The following is a 20,704-nucleotide window of genomic DNA, read 5'->3' as shown; positions in this document are numbered from 1 at the left end:
GATAAGACCATTTTTCTGTACCACTTTAAAATATGACTACTTTTATAAAGGGTTTATAAATGGTTTACAATTAGTTTATTAATGGTTACTAATTAGGTTGTAAATGCCTTAAAATCATTAATAATCAGTGATAACACAAACGTAGAAAGGGCAACAATGACCTGTTGTTTGCCAAATAGTGAACCCACAGCCGTCTATATTATTGCCCTTTTTATGTATGTGTTATAACTGATTATTATATATTTTAAGGCATTTACAACCTAATTAGTAACCATTAATAAACTAATTGTAAACCATTTATAAACCCTCTATAAAGGTAGTCTTATTTTAAAGTTGTACCCCTTTTCAACTTAGTATTAAAGACCTTTATTTTGAAATGGTCTGTTTGGGGACTCGTATTATTGACTGGTGGAGCAGTGGAACTATGTTCTCTGGAATGATGGAGTTCCATCCAATACTTTTAGATGGTTGGGGAGTTATGGAAGAGGTGGAATGGAGATTATCCAACATCCTGATCTCAATAATGCTTTTGTTGCTTAATGCAATCAAATTCCTCACAGCAATGCTCCAAAATTTAGCAAAAAGCCATCCCTGGAAAATAAAAACAGCTAGTGGTCATCAGTATAAGGCCAGACAGGCTGGCAGTCATGGAACTTCAAATTCTGGCAAATCTAACTTACAGCTATTACTTTAAAGGAGAGAGCCAGGAGGTAACATAGACATGAAGACACTCTGAAACACTGACATCCAGCCACTCCTCCATCCACAAACCTGAGTGACTGCCTGCAAGTGGCAGAACGACAGCACCAGCATCTCAGCTTGCTCCGGCTGTCTACACGTCTGTTGTGTAACAGCTCATAGCTCACCTGAGCCAGGTAATTACCATTCCTCATGATTCAGCTACCTGCTTCAGGTGTGCTTCAAGTTCAATTACATCAAAATGTGGACAAGCTGGTGCTCTTTATTTTACCAGGCATGATAGCCTCCAGGCTAGTTATAAAGCTGGCATAGCTAGAAAACGTTTCCTAGAAGTATGTTAAGCCAAAGCTTGTTTAGAAATGCAGTGGTGAGTCACTAACTGCCATTTCCAGCTGAAATTAAGAGTAGAGTGCTCACATTCTTTTACTAACTGTCTCAGACTGGCTTATCCTGTGTTATTATAGCTTTGGGATTTTAAAGCAGAAAGCCTCTAGATAAAAGTACAAAAGTATTGTGACACCTGCTCATTCATTGTTTCTCTCAAAAGGAAAAGTAGTAGAGTCTCTACTTTATACTGTATTTTTTTGGAGTAACTGTTTCTACTGTCCAGGGAAGACATTGTCTATCTATTTATTGTCTTCTTTAGCTTCATTATGTTAACACTGGAGCCACTGATGCTCCTACTCCATATTGAATTAAATTTACTCCACATTTATTAATGCCACACTGTTAAATATTCATGCACTACAGCTTCATACTGAAATAAATAGATAATACATAATGGAAAGCTACACCTACAGTAGTGTACACTGGTTTTAAATACCTCTTCAATGAGTTCTGACATATTGTGAAATTTACACAAAATGTAGATTCATACCAGACTAATATCATTGTCAATTGTAAACAGTGAAAAGATTCACACTGGAAAATCTCCCATTACCACAAATTCATACTGGATCAATTGCACAGTCATTACTATCAGACTGTAAAAGCAATACCATGTATATTCACACTGAAATGCAAAACACCCATCATATTTTCTGTCAGACTTTGTAAACTACTCAAATGCAGATTCATACTGAATTAAACTAGATCCGCAGTTATTATTATAAGACTGTAGGGGAGGAGACAACAGGCCTAGGCCATGTCCTCCTAATGCGTATTCCGTCTTTCCGGTACTGTAGATGAGACTTAGGTGAAATACTAATTTAAACTAGACTAGACTCCATTTTATAAATACCAACTAGGTGAAAATAAACAGTTAACAATTATCAGTAGCACACTTACTAAGAATTACAATCTGTCTAATCAAAACCAGGTCTGGGTAAATAGTTTAGTGATAGCAGATATAGGCATTAAAAGTACACAACACCCAAAATACTACACAACATGCAAAAACAGCCTGGTACATGGGTTGAGATGTTCAGCGGTCCAGAACATAGTCTATACTAGCGTTTACAGAACATAACACTCAATCTCATCTGTTTTCCTGAGAGGTTAAAATGTGGCATAGCCTAAAAATACTACATAACATGTGAAAACAGCCCAGTGCATGGGTTGAGATGTTCAGTGGTCCAGAACATAGTCTATACTAGCGGTTACAGAACATAACACTCAATCTTTCTGTTTCCCTCAGTAGTTAAGTGTGTGACATAGCGCCCAGTGAAAACTCACTATATAACTACAGAAGTCTAGAAACTTGAAGTAACTCACAACACAGACCAATTACGCTCTAAGGCCCACTTGAAAAAGATTCAACAAACAGTTTATTGTGACAAGACCAAGTCAAACAAGATAACAGTTAAGAATATTGCATAGCATAGTTGAAATAGAATATTGTGTGATATATTTAAAATAGTGGTTACATACAGAGTAGATATGTCTCCTGGTTACAGACAAACTTTGGCTACATGCAGAGCATGGGAGGTCTCATACTACCAGACAAATTCCATGAATATGTCCTTGTATTTTCCTTAAATATCCAACCAGAACAATACACTTTAAATTTACATTGAGATTTGGCACTTTTTACATTTTGATAACTTTTGACCATCACAGGCAATCCTAAACCCATCAGGAGCAGGAAGGGGAGTGTCTCTTCAGAATGGAGACATTTCAGAAATGTTCCATTTAGATTATTATTAACATTTCTGCAGTGAGACCATTGTACTTTTTACACTGAGACCATTAAAATGATACCAAACATGAACACTTTCACATTTCATATGAACAAGATACATTCCAGATCATCCATTTAAAAAGATTCTTCACCTCAGTAGACGTTGTGGCGTGAGGAGGCGGGGGAGCCATGGGTCCGCCCCACTCCTAAACGTACAGCCCTATCTGTCCCAGCTGGTCTGCATCAGGACTGATTAAGCAGCCAGCTGGGACAGGTATAAAAACCTCTGCCTCAGCCCATGCGAGGTGGACTTTGACTGGGGAACTGAGAGCTGAGGTCGCACGAAAACCTTTAAAAAAGAACTAAGTAACCTAAACGCGACTAGAGCCCCACTGGGCTAGCGTTTTGCTGATTTAATTGTTTTGGTGTGGTGGAGGGTATTTTTAAAGCCAAATAAAGGTACATTTGAGTTCATTTACTCCCCTTGTCTGTGTTATCTGTGAGCTTCCTACTACCGGGTCACAGTGGTCACGCCCCTAACCCCAGGGGCCAACCATAACGTCTTTAAATAAGAGGTGTCAACTGCCCTTTGGCTAGACTTCAGACTTAATTTGATTAACAATTTGAATAATGGTACATTTAACACAATGTCCAAGTTGAGAAGCGGAGGTGTCCAAAGACAATTAGGGTACCCCATGGAATAGCCTTACAAGACTATGAATACATTTCCTTTGGGATGAATAAAGTATCTATCTATCTATCTATCTATCTATCTATATATAAGACTATTATTATAATACTATGAATTCACACCAGTTTAAGATCAATTCACAGCTTATAATGTCAAACTATGAGAGCAACTCACATTGGTTCTTGTCAGGCTGTAAAAAGTGCAGCCCTGGAAGATACATACTGGATTGTGTCAGGCTGTAAAAAAAAACTACTCTCACTTAGGTTTCATACTGGAGTGTGTCAGACTATAAAAACTACAGTCATGGTGAGATACACTGTACTTCTTAACCTACAACCACTACGATTTTATACTGGATTATGTTATGCTTTAAAATGAACTCCATTACAGATTTAAACTGGATTATGTCAGGTTTTTAAAAGTACACCACATTATTCATAAAGGAGTTTGGATGTAAAAACCACACTGACAAGTTAAACCCACTCCACAACTATTATTGTGGTACTAGAAAAGCACTACCAGCATTGAATTTCACAGAATAAATTCATACCGGATTCATGCAGACATCTTTACAGCAGCTGGTATTACTCAGCAGTGCAGCTGCTGAATCATGCTCAGTTGATTAGCTGGTGTTCACAGGAGGACTGTTTGATGATCCTGCTTAATCCCCTACATTAGGTAGTCCAAAACACTCAGTACAGAAGTGCTGCCCTCAGCACTCCCAGCTAACACACACCAGCAGAACCTGCAGTGTTATTGCAGTGCTGCTACTGTAGCAGGTCCAACTCAATAAAGCTCAATGCAGTTCAGTTCAGTTCATCAGTTCAGATCAATTAAATAAACAGTTTAATCAGCAGAATCAAGCAGAGGACGTCTCAGTAAAGTATTTAGATGCAGCCAAATACTGGATCAGCGGTTCTCTATAGTAAGCCTGGTCTAAACTCTGCCTCACTGAGATCCACATTAAACCATTTTTCTATTCTAATGGACCAAAAATTGACTACAATACACGTTTACATATAACTATGTTAATTCACATTACAACACATTGCAACATGTAGCCCATGCACATCACTAGCTGCCCTGAGAGCAGGACAATTGTGCTGGAGTCTTCAATATACGGTCTACATTCATAATAATATGTTAAATGCCCACTGCACTGTCCACTGTTCAGTTCAGTTCAGCTTATTTTGGTTTCTCAAAGTTTTGTGCAAAGTGACAATAATACAGGATGAAAAATAATAATAAGTGCACACATGCTTTCATTCCTCATATTTGTAAGTGCTTATCACCTTATTTGTAAACGTTATTTGGAATTTGCACAGTGCTCTACACATTCTTAATTCTTTTTTCACAATTATTCCATACATTAGCCCCTTTAGCAGATATACATATATTTTTCTAATTAGTTCTTACTTTTACCTGTTCCTCTAAGTTCATATTCCCTCGTTTTTATTTCAAACAGCTTCTGGATACAGCTAAAGGTTGACTATATCACAAAATTTTAACATTTGTAAATTAATAAATGATTTGTTGGTTGGCTCATAGTACGTTTTTTGACTTATACTTTTAAAAGCTTTCTTTTTTAATTTGAAGATGGATTTGGTGTTGGTTTTATATGTATTTGCCCACTGCTCCACAAAATAGCTTGTGTATGGAAATATAAAAAACAATACAGTAAATAAAGTGAGATTTGATTCAATATGTCTTTAGTTTTATATAATACTGCTAGAATTGTTGAGTATTTAGTTTTTACACTATTTATGTGTTGTTTCCAGCCTTACTTATGATCAATTATTGCACCAAGAAATTTGTATTCGTATACTCTTCATATTTCTATTTCAACATTATAAATCTATTGTACAATCAATTGTTACTGTTTTTTAATTTATCTACTACCAAATATTATACATTTTGTTTTGCTTAAATTCAGGGATAGTTTAACACATTACACTGTGCGTTAAGGTATGTTAAATACCAACACAACTTCAGAAACAAAACATCCCATCCATCTACACTCACTATCAGACCTCACTCCAACTCCCATAATTCACCTGCTCCCACTACTATCAGACCTCACTCCAACTCCCATAATTCACCTGCACCCACTATCAGACCTCACTCCAACTCCCATAATTCACCTGCTCCCACTATCAGACCTCACTCCAACTCCCATAATTCACCTGCACCCACTATCAGACCTCACTCCAACTCCCATAATTCACCTGCACCCACTATCAGACCTCACTCCAACTCCCATAATTCACCTGTACCCACTATCAGACCTCACTCTAACTCCCATAATTCACCAGCACCCACTATCAGACCTCACTCCAACTCCCATAATTCACCTGCACCCACTATCAGACCTCACTCCAACTCCCATAATTCACCTGTACCCACTATCAGACCTCACTCCAACTCCCATAATTCACCTGTACCCACTATCAGAACTCACTAAAACTCCCATAATTCACCAGCACCCACTATCAGACCTCACTACAACTCCCATAATTCACCTGCACCCACTATCAGACCTCACTCCAACTCCTATAATTTACCTGCACCCACTATCAGACCTCACTCCAACTCCCATAATTCACCTGCTCCCACTATCAGACCTCACTCCAACTCCCATAATTCACCTGCACCCACTATCAGACCTCACTCCAACTCCCATAATTCACCTGCTCCCACTATCAGACCTCACTCCAACTCCCATAATTCACCTGTACCCACTATCAGACCTCACTCCAACTCCCATAATTCACCTGTACCCACTATCAGACCTCAATACAACTCCCATAATTCACCAGCACCCACTATCCGACCTCACTACAACTCCCATAATTCACCTGCACCCACTATCAGACCTCACTCCAACTCCTATAATTTACCTTCACCCACTATTAGACCTTACTCCCACTCCCATAATTCACCTGCACCAACTATCAGACCTCACTCCAACTCCCATAATTCACCTGCACCCACTATCAGACCTCACTACAACTCCCATAATTCACCTGCACCCACTATCAGACCTCACTCCAACTCCCATAATTCACCTGCACCCACTATCAGACCTCACTACAACTCCCATAATTCACATGTACCCACTATCAGACCTCACTACAACTCCCATAATTCACCTGCATCCACTATCAGACCTCACTCCAACTCCTATAATTTACCTTCACCCACTATTAGACCTTACTCCAACTCCCATATTTCACCTGCTCCCACTATCAGACCTCACTCTAACTCCCATAATTCACCTGCACCCACTATTAGACCTCACTCCAACTCCCATAATTCATCTGCACCAACTATCAGACCTCACTCCAACTCCCATGATTCACCTGCACCCACTATCAGACCTCACTCCAACTCCCATAATTCACCTGCACCCACTATCAGACCTCACTCCAACTCCCATAATTCACCTGCACCCACTATCAGACCTCACTCCAACTCCCATAATTCACCTGCAACCACTATCAGACCTCACCCTAACTCCCATAATTCACCTGCACCCACTATCAGACCTCACCCTAACTCCCATAATTCACCTGCACCCACTATCAGACCTCACTCCAACTCCCATAATTCACCTGCACCCACTATCAGATCTTACTACAACTCCCATAATTCACCTGCACTCATTATCAGATCTTACTACAACTCCCATAATTCACCAGCACCCACTATTATACCTCACTCCAACTCCCATAACTCACCTGCACCCACTATCAGACCTCACTCCAACTCCCATAATTCACCTGCACCCACTATCAGACCTCACTCTAACTCCCATAATTCACCTGCTACCACTATCAAACCTCACTCCAACTCCCATAATTCACCTGCACCCACTATCAGACCTCACCCTAACTCCCATAATTCACCTGCACCCACTATCAGACCTCACTCCAACTCCCATAATTCACATGCACCCACTATCAGATCTTACTACAACTCCCATAATTCACCTGCACCCATTATCAGATCTTACTACAACTCCCATAATTCACCTGCACCCACTATTAGACCTCACTCCAACTCCCATAATTCACCTGCACCCACTATCAGACCTCACTCCAACTCCCATAATTCACCTGCACCCACTATCAGACCTCACTACAACTCCCATAATTCACCTGCACCCACTATCAGACCTCACTACAACTCCCATAATTCACCTGCACCCACTATCAGACCTCACTCCAACTCCCATAATTCACCTGCACCCACTATCAGACCTCACTACAACTCCCATAATTCACCTGCACCCACTATCAGACCTCACTACAACTCCCATAATTCACCTGCACCCACTATCAGACCTCACTCCAACTCCTATAATTTACCTTCACCCACTATTAGACCTTACTCCAACTCCCATAATTCACCTACACCCACTATCAGACCTCACTCTAACTCCCATAATTCACCTGCACCCACTATCAGACCTCACTCTAACTCCCATAATTCACCTGCTACCACTATCAAACCTCACTCCAACTCCCATAATTCACCTGCACCCACTATCAGACCTCACCCTAACTCCCATAATTCACCTGCACCCACTATCAGACCTCACTCCAACTCCCATAATTCACCTGCACCCACTATCAGACCTCACTCCAACTCCCATAATTCACCTGCACCCACTATCAGATCTTACTACAACTCCCATAATTCACCTGCACCCACTATTAGACCTCACTCCAACTCCCATAATTCACCTGCACCCACTATCAGACCTCACTCCAACTCCCATAATTCACCTGCACCCACTATCAGACCTCACTCCAACTCCCATAATTCACCTGCACCCACTATCAGACCTCACTCCAACTCCCATAATTCACCTGTACCCACTATCAGACCTCACTCCAACTCCCATAATTCACCTGCACCCACTATCAGACCTCACTCCAACTCCCATAATTCACCTGTACCCACTATCAGACCTCACTCCAACTCCCATAATTCACCTGTACCCACTATCAGACCTCACTCCAACTCCCATAATTCACCTGCACCCACTATCAGACCTTAATTTACGTAGTATTCAACCAGTATTGAAACAGATACAAAAAACAGCTATAGACAGTGAAATACGCATTAAGACCTATCAGTATTAGTGTCAGTATGGTCAAATAATTAACAAATAAAAATTAATTCAAGTTTAAAGCATGGAAAAAGCTAAACTACACCATTAAGGGTGTTTCATGATGGTTTTTTAGAACTTCTTGTGTGGTCAGTTTTAGTAAACCAGTGTAAAGTCGTAGCAGTAAACAGGAAGCGGGACATGCTTTACTGGCGTCTCATTTTTCTCTAAAGCTGAATAGTTTCTGATTGTGATCACAATGCAGCTAAGGCCCGACCGGCCGCAGAGCAAAACAGCCTCCACACGTCCAACTGCTGCCGCTCTGCAGCACTCGCACAGACGACAGAGGTGGAAACATGTGCAGGTCTTGGATCCATTAAATTTGCTCTTTGAGAGTTCTGTAAACATGTCGGGCTGCCTGTTGAGTTCATTCTGCTGGGATTCTTCTCTTTAATGGGATATAACCCTCACTTTCACATTACTGAGGTCTCCTCGCACAGCAAAAGGTTTAAAAGAATTGCCAGTTTTCTGTGTTTTTTATTGTTTTTATTATTTTAAAATCGCACATTACCTACTAAACTTAAACTGTTAGATACTGGCACTGATGTACTAGAAAAAAAGTGACTGGGTAGTAAGACATTAAAAAATTAACACAATTTATAGGACATTAGACTGAATAAGTGCAGTTAATGGGATTCCCATGGGAAAACCAACAAACAAAATATAAATGATAATAATAATAATAATAATAATAATAATAATAATAATAATAATAATAATAATAAATAGAAATTGAAATTGAAAATAGTGGATTAAACATGTGACAAATTTTACAGAGCCTGTTTTTATTTTTATCAAAGTAAATTAGTGTTGCTTACCTTTTAAGTTTAGAAGGTACAGTAGATTACTTTTTATTTATGCTTAAGTTTAAGCTCTCTCGCTCTCTCTCTGTCTCTCTTTTTCTCTCTCTCACACACACACACACAGCTGATGGCACATTTTTTCTCTTTCCAGGTTTTTGAAGGTGTGGAATATGGAGCTAAACTAGCCTTTATTTCCTTCATTAAAGCTCTCCTTTAAACAAACTCAGCACATTAAAATATTTTTTATATTTTTAATATTTTAAAAGCCTTTACAACTACTTTGAGATATTGTGATAAAATCACATAATATTGTTGTGATTAATGTAATTACTTGTAACGACTGAAACCACTATTATAAATATAATTTATTTCTGACACTTATTCTTTTATTTACATTTAAATATGTATTATTAAAAGCTTTGTCTTATTGGGAAAAGAAAGGACAGTTAATTAATATTAAAATGTATCATATATTCTTTTAATCAATTGACACCAGGACTTTAAAAGGATGTTCTATAATGTCACAGTATTTTGGGGTGTTTCTCAATACCAACAACACAAAGAATGAATTTTTTCTCTTGAAAAGAACATTCTTGACGAGTTTTCATGCAAGAACCTATTCACGTGCTGTGTGCTTGTTTACTTCATTAGCTATATAAAAACAGCACTCCTCTAGACTATAGCACAGTCTGCACTTTAAGTTACTCATCACTATTATCCAAAGCTGATTAGCTTAGCTACAAGGCTACCACAGCCTGTGTGAGGAGCACTTGTCTAGCAGGACTCAGAAGCTGATTGATGAGCACATTAAATGAAGCAGTGCAGTGTTTATAACACACTGAAAAGTGTTTAGACTTGCTGAGAGAATGGAGCTGATTTACTGCAGTGTGTCTGACTGACCTGTAGGACAGGTACACACACACACACACACACACACACATACTTAGGAAAGCACTTTAAAAGCACACTACCCTTGTCTTGCAGTCTTGCTTTTGTAGGTTTCTGACCAAATCTGGTAAAAAGACAGTGCGGACCCCTGACGCGAACATGCCAAACATACACTCTATGGACTACAATGTATTGGATGGAGCTCCATCATTCTACGGTTCTATGGTTTGTTGTCCAGAAGGCCTATCCATGATTGAAAATGTGTGGAATCCTATTGGACACTCTACCAACACTGAGCTGAAGGCTTTGCCACGTGGACCAGACGTCTTCCTGTACCAACTTATCTAAATAAAAGTTTATTTAAGTTCACTGCACTTTGTACTCTTTCATGTTAATTATTAGACCTAAATAGCTTAGCGGGCAATAATTTACTGAACGAAATCTTGGGATGTTTACTTCTTGGCAGATTAGACACAGTTCCAAACTGTCTACATTTGTATATTGTTTGCTGTACTGTGAGTCTTTGAAATTACTGAAATTACTTTGTAACTCGTTTCAGCTTCATGTATGTCAATAATTTTTGATCAAAGATCATCTGAAAGCTCTTTTTGGTGTGACATAGCTCACATACCCATATCCTTCTTGAGCAGAGCAAACTTTTAAGCAAAGTTTTATGATTTTTATCAGTCAAACTAGCTGTAATCCACACCTCCAAACAAGCAACAACTTTAAATAGCTTTACACAAGGGTTCAAATACTTTACCTCTAGAACTATGAGGTATTTATCATTGCTCTTATGGAAGACATGAATTATCATACGTATTGTGTTTTTATTTTAGACGCATTTATGTTTTTGTATTAAGGTTTTTTATTATTAAGGTAGAAAAAAATGAAAACCTACACTGCCCTGTCTGAAAAAGTGTTAGCACCCCAGTTAAAACATAACTGGGGTTTATAATACCTGAGTTCAATTTCTCTAGCCACACCCAGACCTGATTACTGCTTTACCTGAAATAATTTTAATAGGACCTGCCTGACAAACCAAAGCAGACTGAAAGATATTCAAAAGCTAGACATCATGCCAATATCTAAAGAAATTCAGGAACAAATGAGAAAAATAATAATATATATCCATTATAAATCCATTTCTAAAGTTTTGGGAATCCAGCAAACCACAGTGAGGGCCATTGTCCACAAATGGCAAAAACGCTAAACAGTGGTGAACCTTCCCAGGAGTGGACGGCAGAACAAAATTTACCTGATCTGAATCCCATTAAGATGCTGTGGTATGAAATTAAAAAGACAGTTTATGCTCTAAAAACCCTCCAATGTGGTGGAATTACAACAATTCTGCAAAGATGAGTGGGCCAAAATTCCCCCACAGCTCTGTAAAAGACTAATTGCAAGTTACAGCAAACAATTGGTTGCCCCATAATAATGAAAATCTTCATTTAAAAACTGCATTTTGTGTTTACTTGTGTTGTTATTGACTGATATTTAAATTTGTGTAATGATCTGAAACATTTAAGCGTGAAAACAAGCAAACTAAATAAGACATCATGAAGAGTGCAAACTCTTTTTTCATACATATCTGCCAGAACCTCCAGTGCTGGACTCGATGATCCAGCAGATGTGCTTTAGCTTCGGCTATTTTCGAATTCTGTCCGGTCCAGCTGTCCCTACATCAAATTATAGCGTTCCCACTGGAATATTCAGATTTTTTTAGAGAGTCATAAACTGACCAGTGGACAGTCAGTATGTTTGAATGTGTGTGTTTGTGTGAGTGTGTGTTCTTCTTCTTTCCAGAGTTTCCACAGTAGTGGAACCCCTTTGATGTTTATTCTAAAGCAGGCCTTTCTCTACCTAAAACCTCAAAAAAAAAAGCCTGTCTGTTGGTGCGCTGGCAGGAGGCGGCAGTGCCCTGCTGCAGTAAATCTGACAGTGCGCTGGACTGCCACCAAATATAGACACGAGTCCTCAGCCTCTGGAGACACAGAGCGGCGCAGCCCACAACATCTGTTTCCTGTCAATTAGACCTTTCAGTGCAGTAACTCCACATTAACCACCCCCTGACACTGCTGCACACACACACACACACACACACACTCGAGAGCTCAGAGTCTGAGTTACTGCGAGTGTTAAACACTGCCGGACCTGAGGATCACGAAGACGCTCTGCCATCAGCACCGTTACATTAGCGAGGTTGATGGAGGTCTGCAGAAAGGCGAGTGCACTATACCGATGTTTAAACACAGTTAGAAAGTGTTTAAAACCACCTGTCAGTCTAACATTCTCCATATTTCACAATCAGCTCTTAACATAAACTTTATACTGTACGTACAGCACCAGACTGAAGTCTGGATTTTTATACACTTTCACTGTGTTTAATGATCATTTTTTTAAGAGCTCACATTTTGTGCTTAAATGTTTGCATTAGTTTATTAAGCAAATGATAAATAATAAAGAGAAAGTTGTTTAAATCGATTCACTTCCATAATAATAAAAACAATGTGTTTCATAATGTGGTATTGAAACACCAGACAGATAGGGGTGACGCTTGCCGAATAAAAGGTAAAGACTGGTTTATTAACAGAGCCGTAAACAGAATAACACAGCCAGATAACAGATCGAACAGAACTCACAGTATAAACAGAAGACGTAGTACAGGAAACAGTCCAAGATCCGAAGCCAGAGTGACAGTCCGATAATACAACAAATCCGATAAGGGCAGAGACAAAAGGCAAAATCCGTAATACAGGAAAAAGGGTCATAACAAAAGGGCAGTCAGAAAAGGGTTTGGAAAAATGCTCAGTACGCAACATGAGTCGGCAATACCTCTCAAGGAACATATGCTAACAGAACCCTATATATACAAAACATAGAATTACTATGAACCGGAACAACTAAGAACACAGGAGAGTCTGAACGGGGGGGCGTGACGCGATTGGGTGAAGGTGAGCGGCTGACAGTGACGTCATCACCAGTGGGTTCATGGGAAATGGAGTTTGGGAGTGTGAAAGGAGAGACTGGAGACGTAACAGTACTCCCCCCCGAGGAGTCTGAAAGGACCGAAGGATGAGGACGACACACCGGAACCGCCCCTCCCCGACCGGAGGCCCGACAGAAGAGAGGACCTGAAGCGGGGATAGCCTGAACAGGGGTCCTGGAGCCATGGACAGAACTGAGAGACCGAGTAGCAGCCGACCTACAGCGCCTACCCCTTCCAGGGTCAGGAGACCTCCTCCTCGGATGACCCCTAGGGCGTGGTGCTGGACGAGACGGGTGAGACCTGTGGAACTCTTCCACCAACAACGGGTCAAGGATGTCGGCTGCAGTAACCCAGCTTCTCTCCTCAGGTCCGTAACCTTCCCAATCCACCAGGTACTCCAGGGCACCCCTTCTCCTTCTGGAGTCTAACAGGTGCTCTACCGCGTAGACAGGTCCCCCATCCATGAGCACCGGCGGAGGAGGCAGCATCCCATGCGAGGTCTCATCCAGCGGACCAGGGATAATCGGCTTAAGAAGAGAGACATGGAACGAAGGACAGATACGGTAATTAGACGGCAGCTCTACGCAATAAGTGACTTCATTGATGGATTTAACAATTTTAAAAGGACCAATAAACTTAACTGAGAGTTTTTGTTTCCCTCAGGGAGCCGGAAATCCCTGGTAGATAGCCAAACACGATCCCCAGGGGAGTAGAGAGGAGCCTCACGGCGATGGCGATCAGCCTGTTGTTTATGTTGGGCTAACACAGCCTCGATACGTCTGTGAGTCTCCTCCCACACTTCCTCACTACGGCGCATCCACTGATCCACAGCAGGGATGTCAGATGGTTCAGCTGACCATGGCATGAGAGGAGGTTGAAGGGAAGGGAGTTAGTTTGGTAGAAGAACTGACTAGTGAGTTTTGTGCTAATTCTGCCCAGGGGAGATATTGAGCCCAGTCATGGATGTTATTAGAACAATAAATACGTAAAAATTTTCCTAGTTCCTGATTAATTCTTTCGCACTGACCATTACTCTGGGGGTGATAACCAGAAATCAAACTAACAGAAATGCCCAACCTATTCATAAAAGCTGACCAAACTTGTGATATGAACTGAGGACCACGATCGGAAACTATATCTTTGGGGATACCAAAAGCTCGAAAAACGTTATTAAAAAGAGCCTCTGCAGCTTCAAATGCTGTGGGTAATTTAGCAAAGGGGATAAACTTAACTCCACGTGAAAAACGATCTACAACCGTCATTATTACAGTGTTACCCAAAGATACGGGGAGATCAGTGACAAAATCGACTGCCAGATGGGACCAAGGTCGAGCTGGAACAGGTAGGGGTACTAGTTTACCAGAAGGTAAAGTACGTGGAGTTTTACTTTGTGCGCATACGGTGCATGATGAAACAAATTCATGAATATCAGCTCACATAGATTCCCACCAAAAACGACTCTCTAATAATTGATGGGTGCGAGTCTCACCAGGATGCCCAGAAGTTAAAGAAGTATGGGCCCATGTTATTAATTTACCCCTGCATTGATTAGGTACATACGTCTTGTTTGGAGGACATTCAGCAGGAGGGGGTGTGACTTTGTTAATCTGACTGATCTCTTCTGAGATCTCCCACCTGATTGGGGCCAAGACTACCTCAGGTTTCAGAATAGTAGAGGGTTCAGAAGTAATAGACTTATTCTCATCATACATACGAGAAAGAGCGTCAGCTTTGGTATTTCTGGAACCTGGACGGTAGATCACAGTAAAATTGAACCAGGAGAAAAACAGGGACCCCCTAGCCTGACGGGAGTTCATGCATTTCATTGACTTCAAGAATTCTAAATTTCTATGATCAGTAATAACTACAAACGGATGCAAAGCCCCCTCCAACCAATGACACCATTCATCGAGGGCTAATTTTATGGCCAGGAGTTCACGATCACCAATTCCGTAATTTTGTTCAGCTGGTGTGAGTTTGTGAGAGTAGTAGGCTACAGGATGCATTTTACTCGGTGAGCCGAATCTTTGGGACAGAACGGCACCTACCCCAACACTAGAAGCATCTACCTCTACTACAAAAGGTTCCTTAGGATCAGGATGTTTTAGCAGGGGAGCGGAGGTGAATTTCCCTTTAAGGGTAGCAAAAGCATCAGTTGCTTGCTCAGACCAAACCAGAGTTTTAGTTTTATGTCGCAGCAGATTGGTGAGTGGAGCTGCAACAGAACTATAATTACGAATGAAACGTCTATAAAAGTTTGCGAAACCCAAAAATCTCTGTAATTCCTTCACAGACTTTGGACGTGGCCAATCTACTACAGCCTGGACCTTGGTAGTGTCCACAGCAACCCCCTTAGAACTTATAACATATCCCAGAAAAGAGAGTGGAGAGATGAAAAGCACATTTCTCTGCCTTGATAAAAAGCTGATTTTCGAGCAGACGGGATAGTACAGCACGTACCTGGAGAACATGTGTGGGCAAATCAGATGAGTATATGAGAATGTCATCCATAAATGCAATAACAAACTTACCTAACATGTCACGTAAAACGTCATTAATAAAAGATTGGAACACAGAAGGGGCATTTTTAAGGCCAAACGGCATAACTAAGTACTCGTAGTGCCCTCTAGTGGTGAAAAAGGCGGTTTTCCACTCATCTCCTTCTTTGATCCTTACAAGATTATAGGCACTACGGAGATCAAGTTTGGTGAAGACAGAGGCCCCTCGAAATTGTTCTAATGCTACGGGTACAAGAGGGAGAGGATATGGGTAGGTTTTAGTAACTGCGTTTAGCTGTCTATAGTCAATACATGGTCAGAGACCACCGTCTTTCTTTTTTACAAAAAAGAATGAAGCAGCAACCGGAGAAGTAGAGTGACGGATAAAACCCTGAGCCAGAGACTCCTGCACATACTCTTCCATGGCACGTTCCTCAGTCTGAGTTAGAGGATAGATGTGAGATCTAGGGGGTATTTGATTATCAATGAGATCAATGGCACAGTCATAGGAGCGGTGTGGTGGAAGTTGAGTAGCCCGAAGTTTACTGAAAACTTCACCAAGATCAGAGTATTCTAGAGGGATATGTGCAGTCCAGTCTCAGGACTTTCTACTGTTGTAGATTGGACCTTTAATTTAGGAGTAGTGATACAATGTTCATGACAATAGGGAGACCAGGACATTATTTCATTATTCAACCAGGAAATCAATGGGTTGTGTTTTCTCAACCATGGGAGACCCAAAATAACAAAATAGTCTGTGTCTGTTAGCACAAAAAGAACTTGATTTCCTCAGAGTGTAGGGCACTGACGTTCATCTTGACTGGAACAGTGGTGTGGGAGATGGTTCCTTGTCCAATTGGTGTCCCATCCACCGCAGACATTTTCACAGGATCATCCAGGGGTTTTACTGGAATCTGGAGTTGTTGAACCAGCTGCTCGTTAATAAAGTTGCCCTCGGCACCGGAGTCTATTAGTGCTGGAAACACAGAAGGAGAAACTGACTGGCAGAGCAGAACAACAGAAATAAAAATAGATTTGGAAATCATGTCAGAGCAGTGATCGCTTACCCCTTTAGCGTGTGGAGAAGATTCCACACGCTTTCCCGAGTATTCAGCAGGTGGCTCGTATGGACGGTCCCGGTTGCCATGGAAACCATGGGATAGCCCACTGCGGGACAAGCCAGAAGTGTTATTGTTATTATTCAATACTCGGGGGGGCCGAATCTGACAAGTTCGGAGCATATGTCCAGTTCCACCACAATATAGACATAAGCCAGCCTGTACGCGTCGTTGTCGTTCCTCTCTTGACAATCGAGTAGTGTCGACTTGCATGGGTTCCTCAAGGGTTGATGAAGTGGCAGCTGGGCGAAGTGAGGTGGAGAACCGAGGAGTAAATCCAGCAGAGCGAGGAGTAGCCAGGTGAGCAGCTGTAGCAGTATTCTTATGATCTACTGACGAATTTCGTTTAAGCTGATCCAGCCTTATAGCCAGAGAAATCAAGTCATTTAGGGGAAGACCATCATCCTTGCAGGCTAACTCAGCTAAAATGTCCGACCGTAAACCCTTACAGAACATGACACGCAAAGCTGGCTCATTCCATCCGCTACCCGCCGCTAGCGTACGGAAATCCAGCGCGTAATCTGCTACAGAGCGATTCCCCTGGTGTAAACGGACCAATAACTCCCCCTGAGATTGTCCTTGATGGGGATGATCAAAAACAAGCTAAAATTCGCCCAAAAATCGTTCATAGGTGCCGTTCTCCACCATAGGCCAGATAGCAGTAGCCCAGTCCAAAGCTTTACCGGTCAAACGCGAAACAAAAAACGAAACGCGAGCTCTATCGGTGGTAGATGGCATGTTGGCAAAATATAACGACATTTGGAGCAAAAAACCTCTACACAGATCCGGGGAACCATCATATTTATCCGGTTTACTCACAGAAAAAACAGTTGCTGCTGGAGCTGTATAAGCTAAGCTAACTGGGGCCTGGCTAGCGGGGGCTAAGCTAGCCGGGGTGGCTACGCTCAGCTGGGCTAACTGAGCTGAGATACCCTGGAGGCTAGCGGTTATCTGGGCTAGCTGGGAGTGTTGCTCGGTTTGCTGGGCGGTGAGAGAGCTAACAGAGTGAGTTAGACCCTCGAACAGCTGGCTATGCTGCCCGAGCATTCTCCTCTGGTTATCAACAGCCTGCTGTAAATCCTTAAATTCGGCCATCACAGCTTTCGGCGAGGTAGTATGAAACACCAGACAGATAGGGGTGACGCTTGCCGAATAAAAGGTAAAGACTGGTTTATTAACAGAGCCGTAAACAGAATAACACAGCCAGATAACAGATCGAACAGAACTCACTGTATAAACAGAAGACGTAGTACAGGAAACAGTCCAAGATCCGAAGCCAGAAAGACAGTCCGATAATACAACAAATCCGATAAGGGCAGAGACAAAAGGCAAAATCCGTAATACAGGAAAAAGGGTCATAACAAAAGGGCAGTCAGAAAAGGGTTTGGAAAAATGCTCAGTACGCAACATGAGTCGGCAATACCTCTCAAGGAACATATGCTAACAGAACCCTATATATACAAAACATAGAATTACTATGAACCGGAACAACTAAGAACACAGGAGAGTCTGAACGGGGGGGCGTGACGCGATTGGGTGAAGGTGAGCGGCTGACAGTGACGTCATCACCAGTGGGTTCATGGGAAATGGAGTTTGGGAGTGTGAAAGGAGAGACTGGAGACGTAACAGGTATAATATGTTTTATATTTTTTATATGTTTTAATTAATGTTTTAACTTAAAAGTTAAATTATGTGGCTCAACTATGAAACCTTTAAACATAAAAAAAATTATTACTTTTATTCGTTTCAAAATATATTTATTATAGAATTAACAGAATTTAGGTTTTATTATTAAATATATATATATATATATATATATATATATATAGCATATATCATTCATTCATCCATTCGTTCATTTGTTCATTCATTTATTTATATATATATATATATATATATATATATTTTTTTTTTTTTAAGAACATTTATTTGTTCACAGCCTATTTTTATTACTTTATATTTAATGTAATATATATATATATATATATATATATATATAACAAACAAATAAAAGAATATATATATATTTTTTTTTTATATTAAATATAAAGTAATAAAAATAAGCTGTGAACAAATAAATGTAATCATAAATGGTGTTATAAATAAATGAACGAACAAATAAAAGAATAAATGTATAAATTAATGAATGAATGAATGAATGACAAAAACAACATTTTTCACAGGTAGGTATGTCCAAACTTATGCTGACTTATACCTCATAGTATCTCTCTCTCCCTCACACACACACAAACACACACAATAAGTCACACACTAATTCACACACACATTCCATTTCTAGAGGAAAGCCCATCCTTCTGCACCCACTATCAGACCTCAGTCTCACTCAGAAGATATCACTTCACAATTTATACAGGTGTGGGCTGAGTCATTTCTGAAATACTAATAATAATCTTTTGGAACACCATTTTTATTGTTATAGATTTCTACTGATCATTGAGAATCGTGAGTGTGTAAAATTATAACATAATATTAGAATATTTTTATACATTTATGTGCAGTAGAGATGTTCCAGATGTTGGAATGGTAGAGAATGAAATGCTCGGTTTAGCCAGTGTACTGTTAGATCCAGCTCACAGCTCGTCCTCTAACCCTACGCTCTGCTGTCTATTTCAGGCCCTGCAGATGTGCTCTGTAGACTGGACTCCAGCGGTCGGATGGGACCGGCCCACGAAACGCCGAGACCAGGAACTGAACCTCATAAAAGACATGAGTATTTCTGCACATTTCTCTGTGAGTGTGTGAACAAATCTGAGGCTCTAACTCTCTACACCTTTCAGCCATAACATTAAAACCACTACCAGATTAAATAAATCAATAAATATAATCAATAATCTGGTTCCAGTGGCTCTTGTTAAAGGGTGGTATATACAGCTCTGGAAACAAAAAAAAAGAAACCACTTCAAAATGATCCGTTTTGAGATCTGTTTGAGTAAAATGAACATTGTGGTTTTATTCTATAAAGCACTGACAACATTTCTCCCAAGTTACAAATACAAATATTGTCATTTAGAGCATTTATTCACAGAAAAGGAGAAATGTCAAAATAATGAAAAAGGTACAGTGCTTTTAAACCCTATATAATGCAAAGAAAACAAGTTCTTATTCATTTAGAAACAACAATGTTACTGTTATAAGAGGACAGAAATCAATATTTGGTGGAATTAATCTTGGCATGCACCCCACAAGTCTTTCACACTGCTTTTGGGTGACTTTATTTCACTCCTGGCACAAAAATTCCAACCTACATCTTACATGATTACATTCAGAGGTTTTTCAAAGGGGTTCAGGTCTGGAGTTTGACCATTAACTTATTTAAATGTCAGTCAGCAAGCGCAGAATGACATCAAGTGACCTATAAAAAGAATGGCAAATGGCAGCTGTGGTGAAGTGCATAGAAAGAACAGCTTCAATGAGAACCAAAGACGAGCCAGGCTAAGGTGTGCAAAACATCATAAGAATTAGACCATAGAGAACTGGAGTAAGATCATCTTCTCTGATGAGTCCAATTTTCAACTTCCAACACCTGGCCATCAAATGTTTAGATGGAGACCTGCAGAGGTGTACAAGCCTAAATGTCATGGACCCACTGTGAAACTTGGTGGAAGATCCAAAATGATCTGGGGATGCATTTGCAAGAATGGAATTGGGCAGTTTAGTTTTTCACACTACTGCATGACCAGTATTTATATATACCAGGTGTGTCCA

The 20,704-nt window shown here is 40.5% G+C and overlaps 1 protein-coding gene across 1 annotated transcript in view; it reads right to left on the bottom strand.

Moving 5' to 3' along the window:
* The window catches only part of cpm (carboxypeptidase M), an 81,284-nt gene that overhangs the window by 21,004 nt on the left and 39,576 nt on the right, over positions 1 to 20,704 (bottom strand). The window lies entirely within an intron of this gene.

Source organism: Astyanax mexicanus, chromosome 2 (assembly GCF_023375975.1).
Source record: "Astyanax mexicanus isolate ESR-SI-001 chromosome 2, AstMex3_surface, whole genome shotgun sequence".
NCBI lineage: Eukaryota > Metazoa > Chordata > Actinopteri > Characiformes > Acestrorhamphidae > Astyanax > Astyanax mexicanus.
This window is presented reverse-complemented; position numbering and strand designations above follow the sequence as displayed.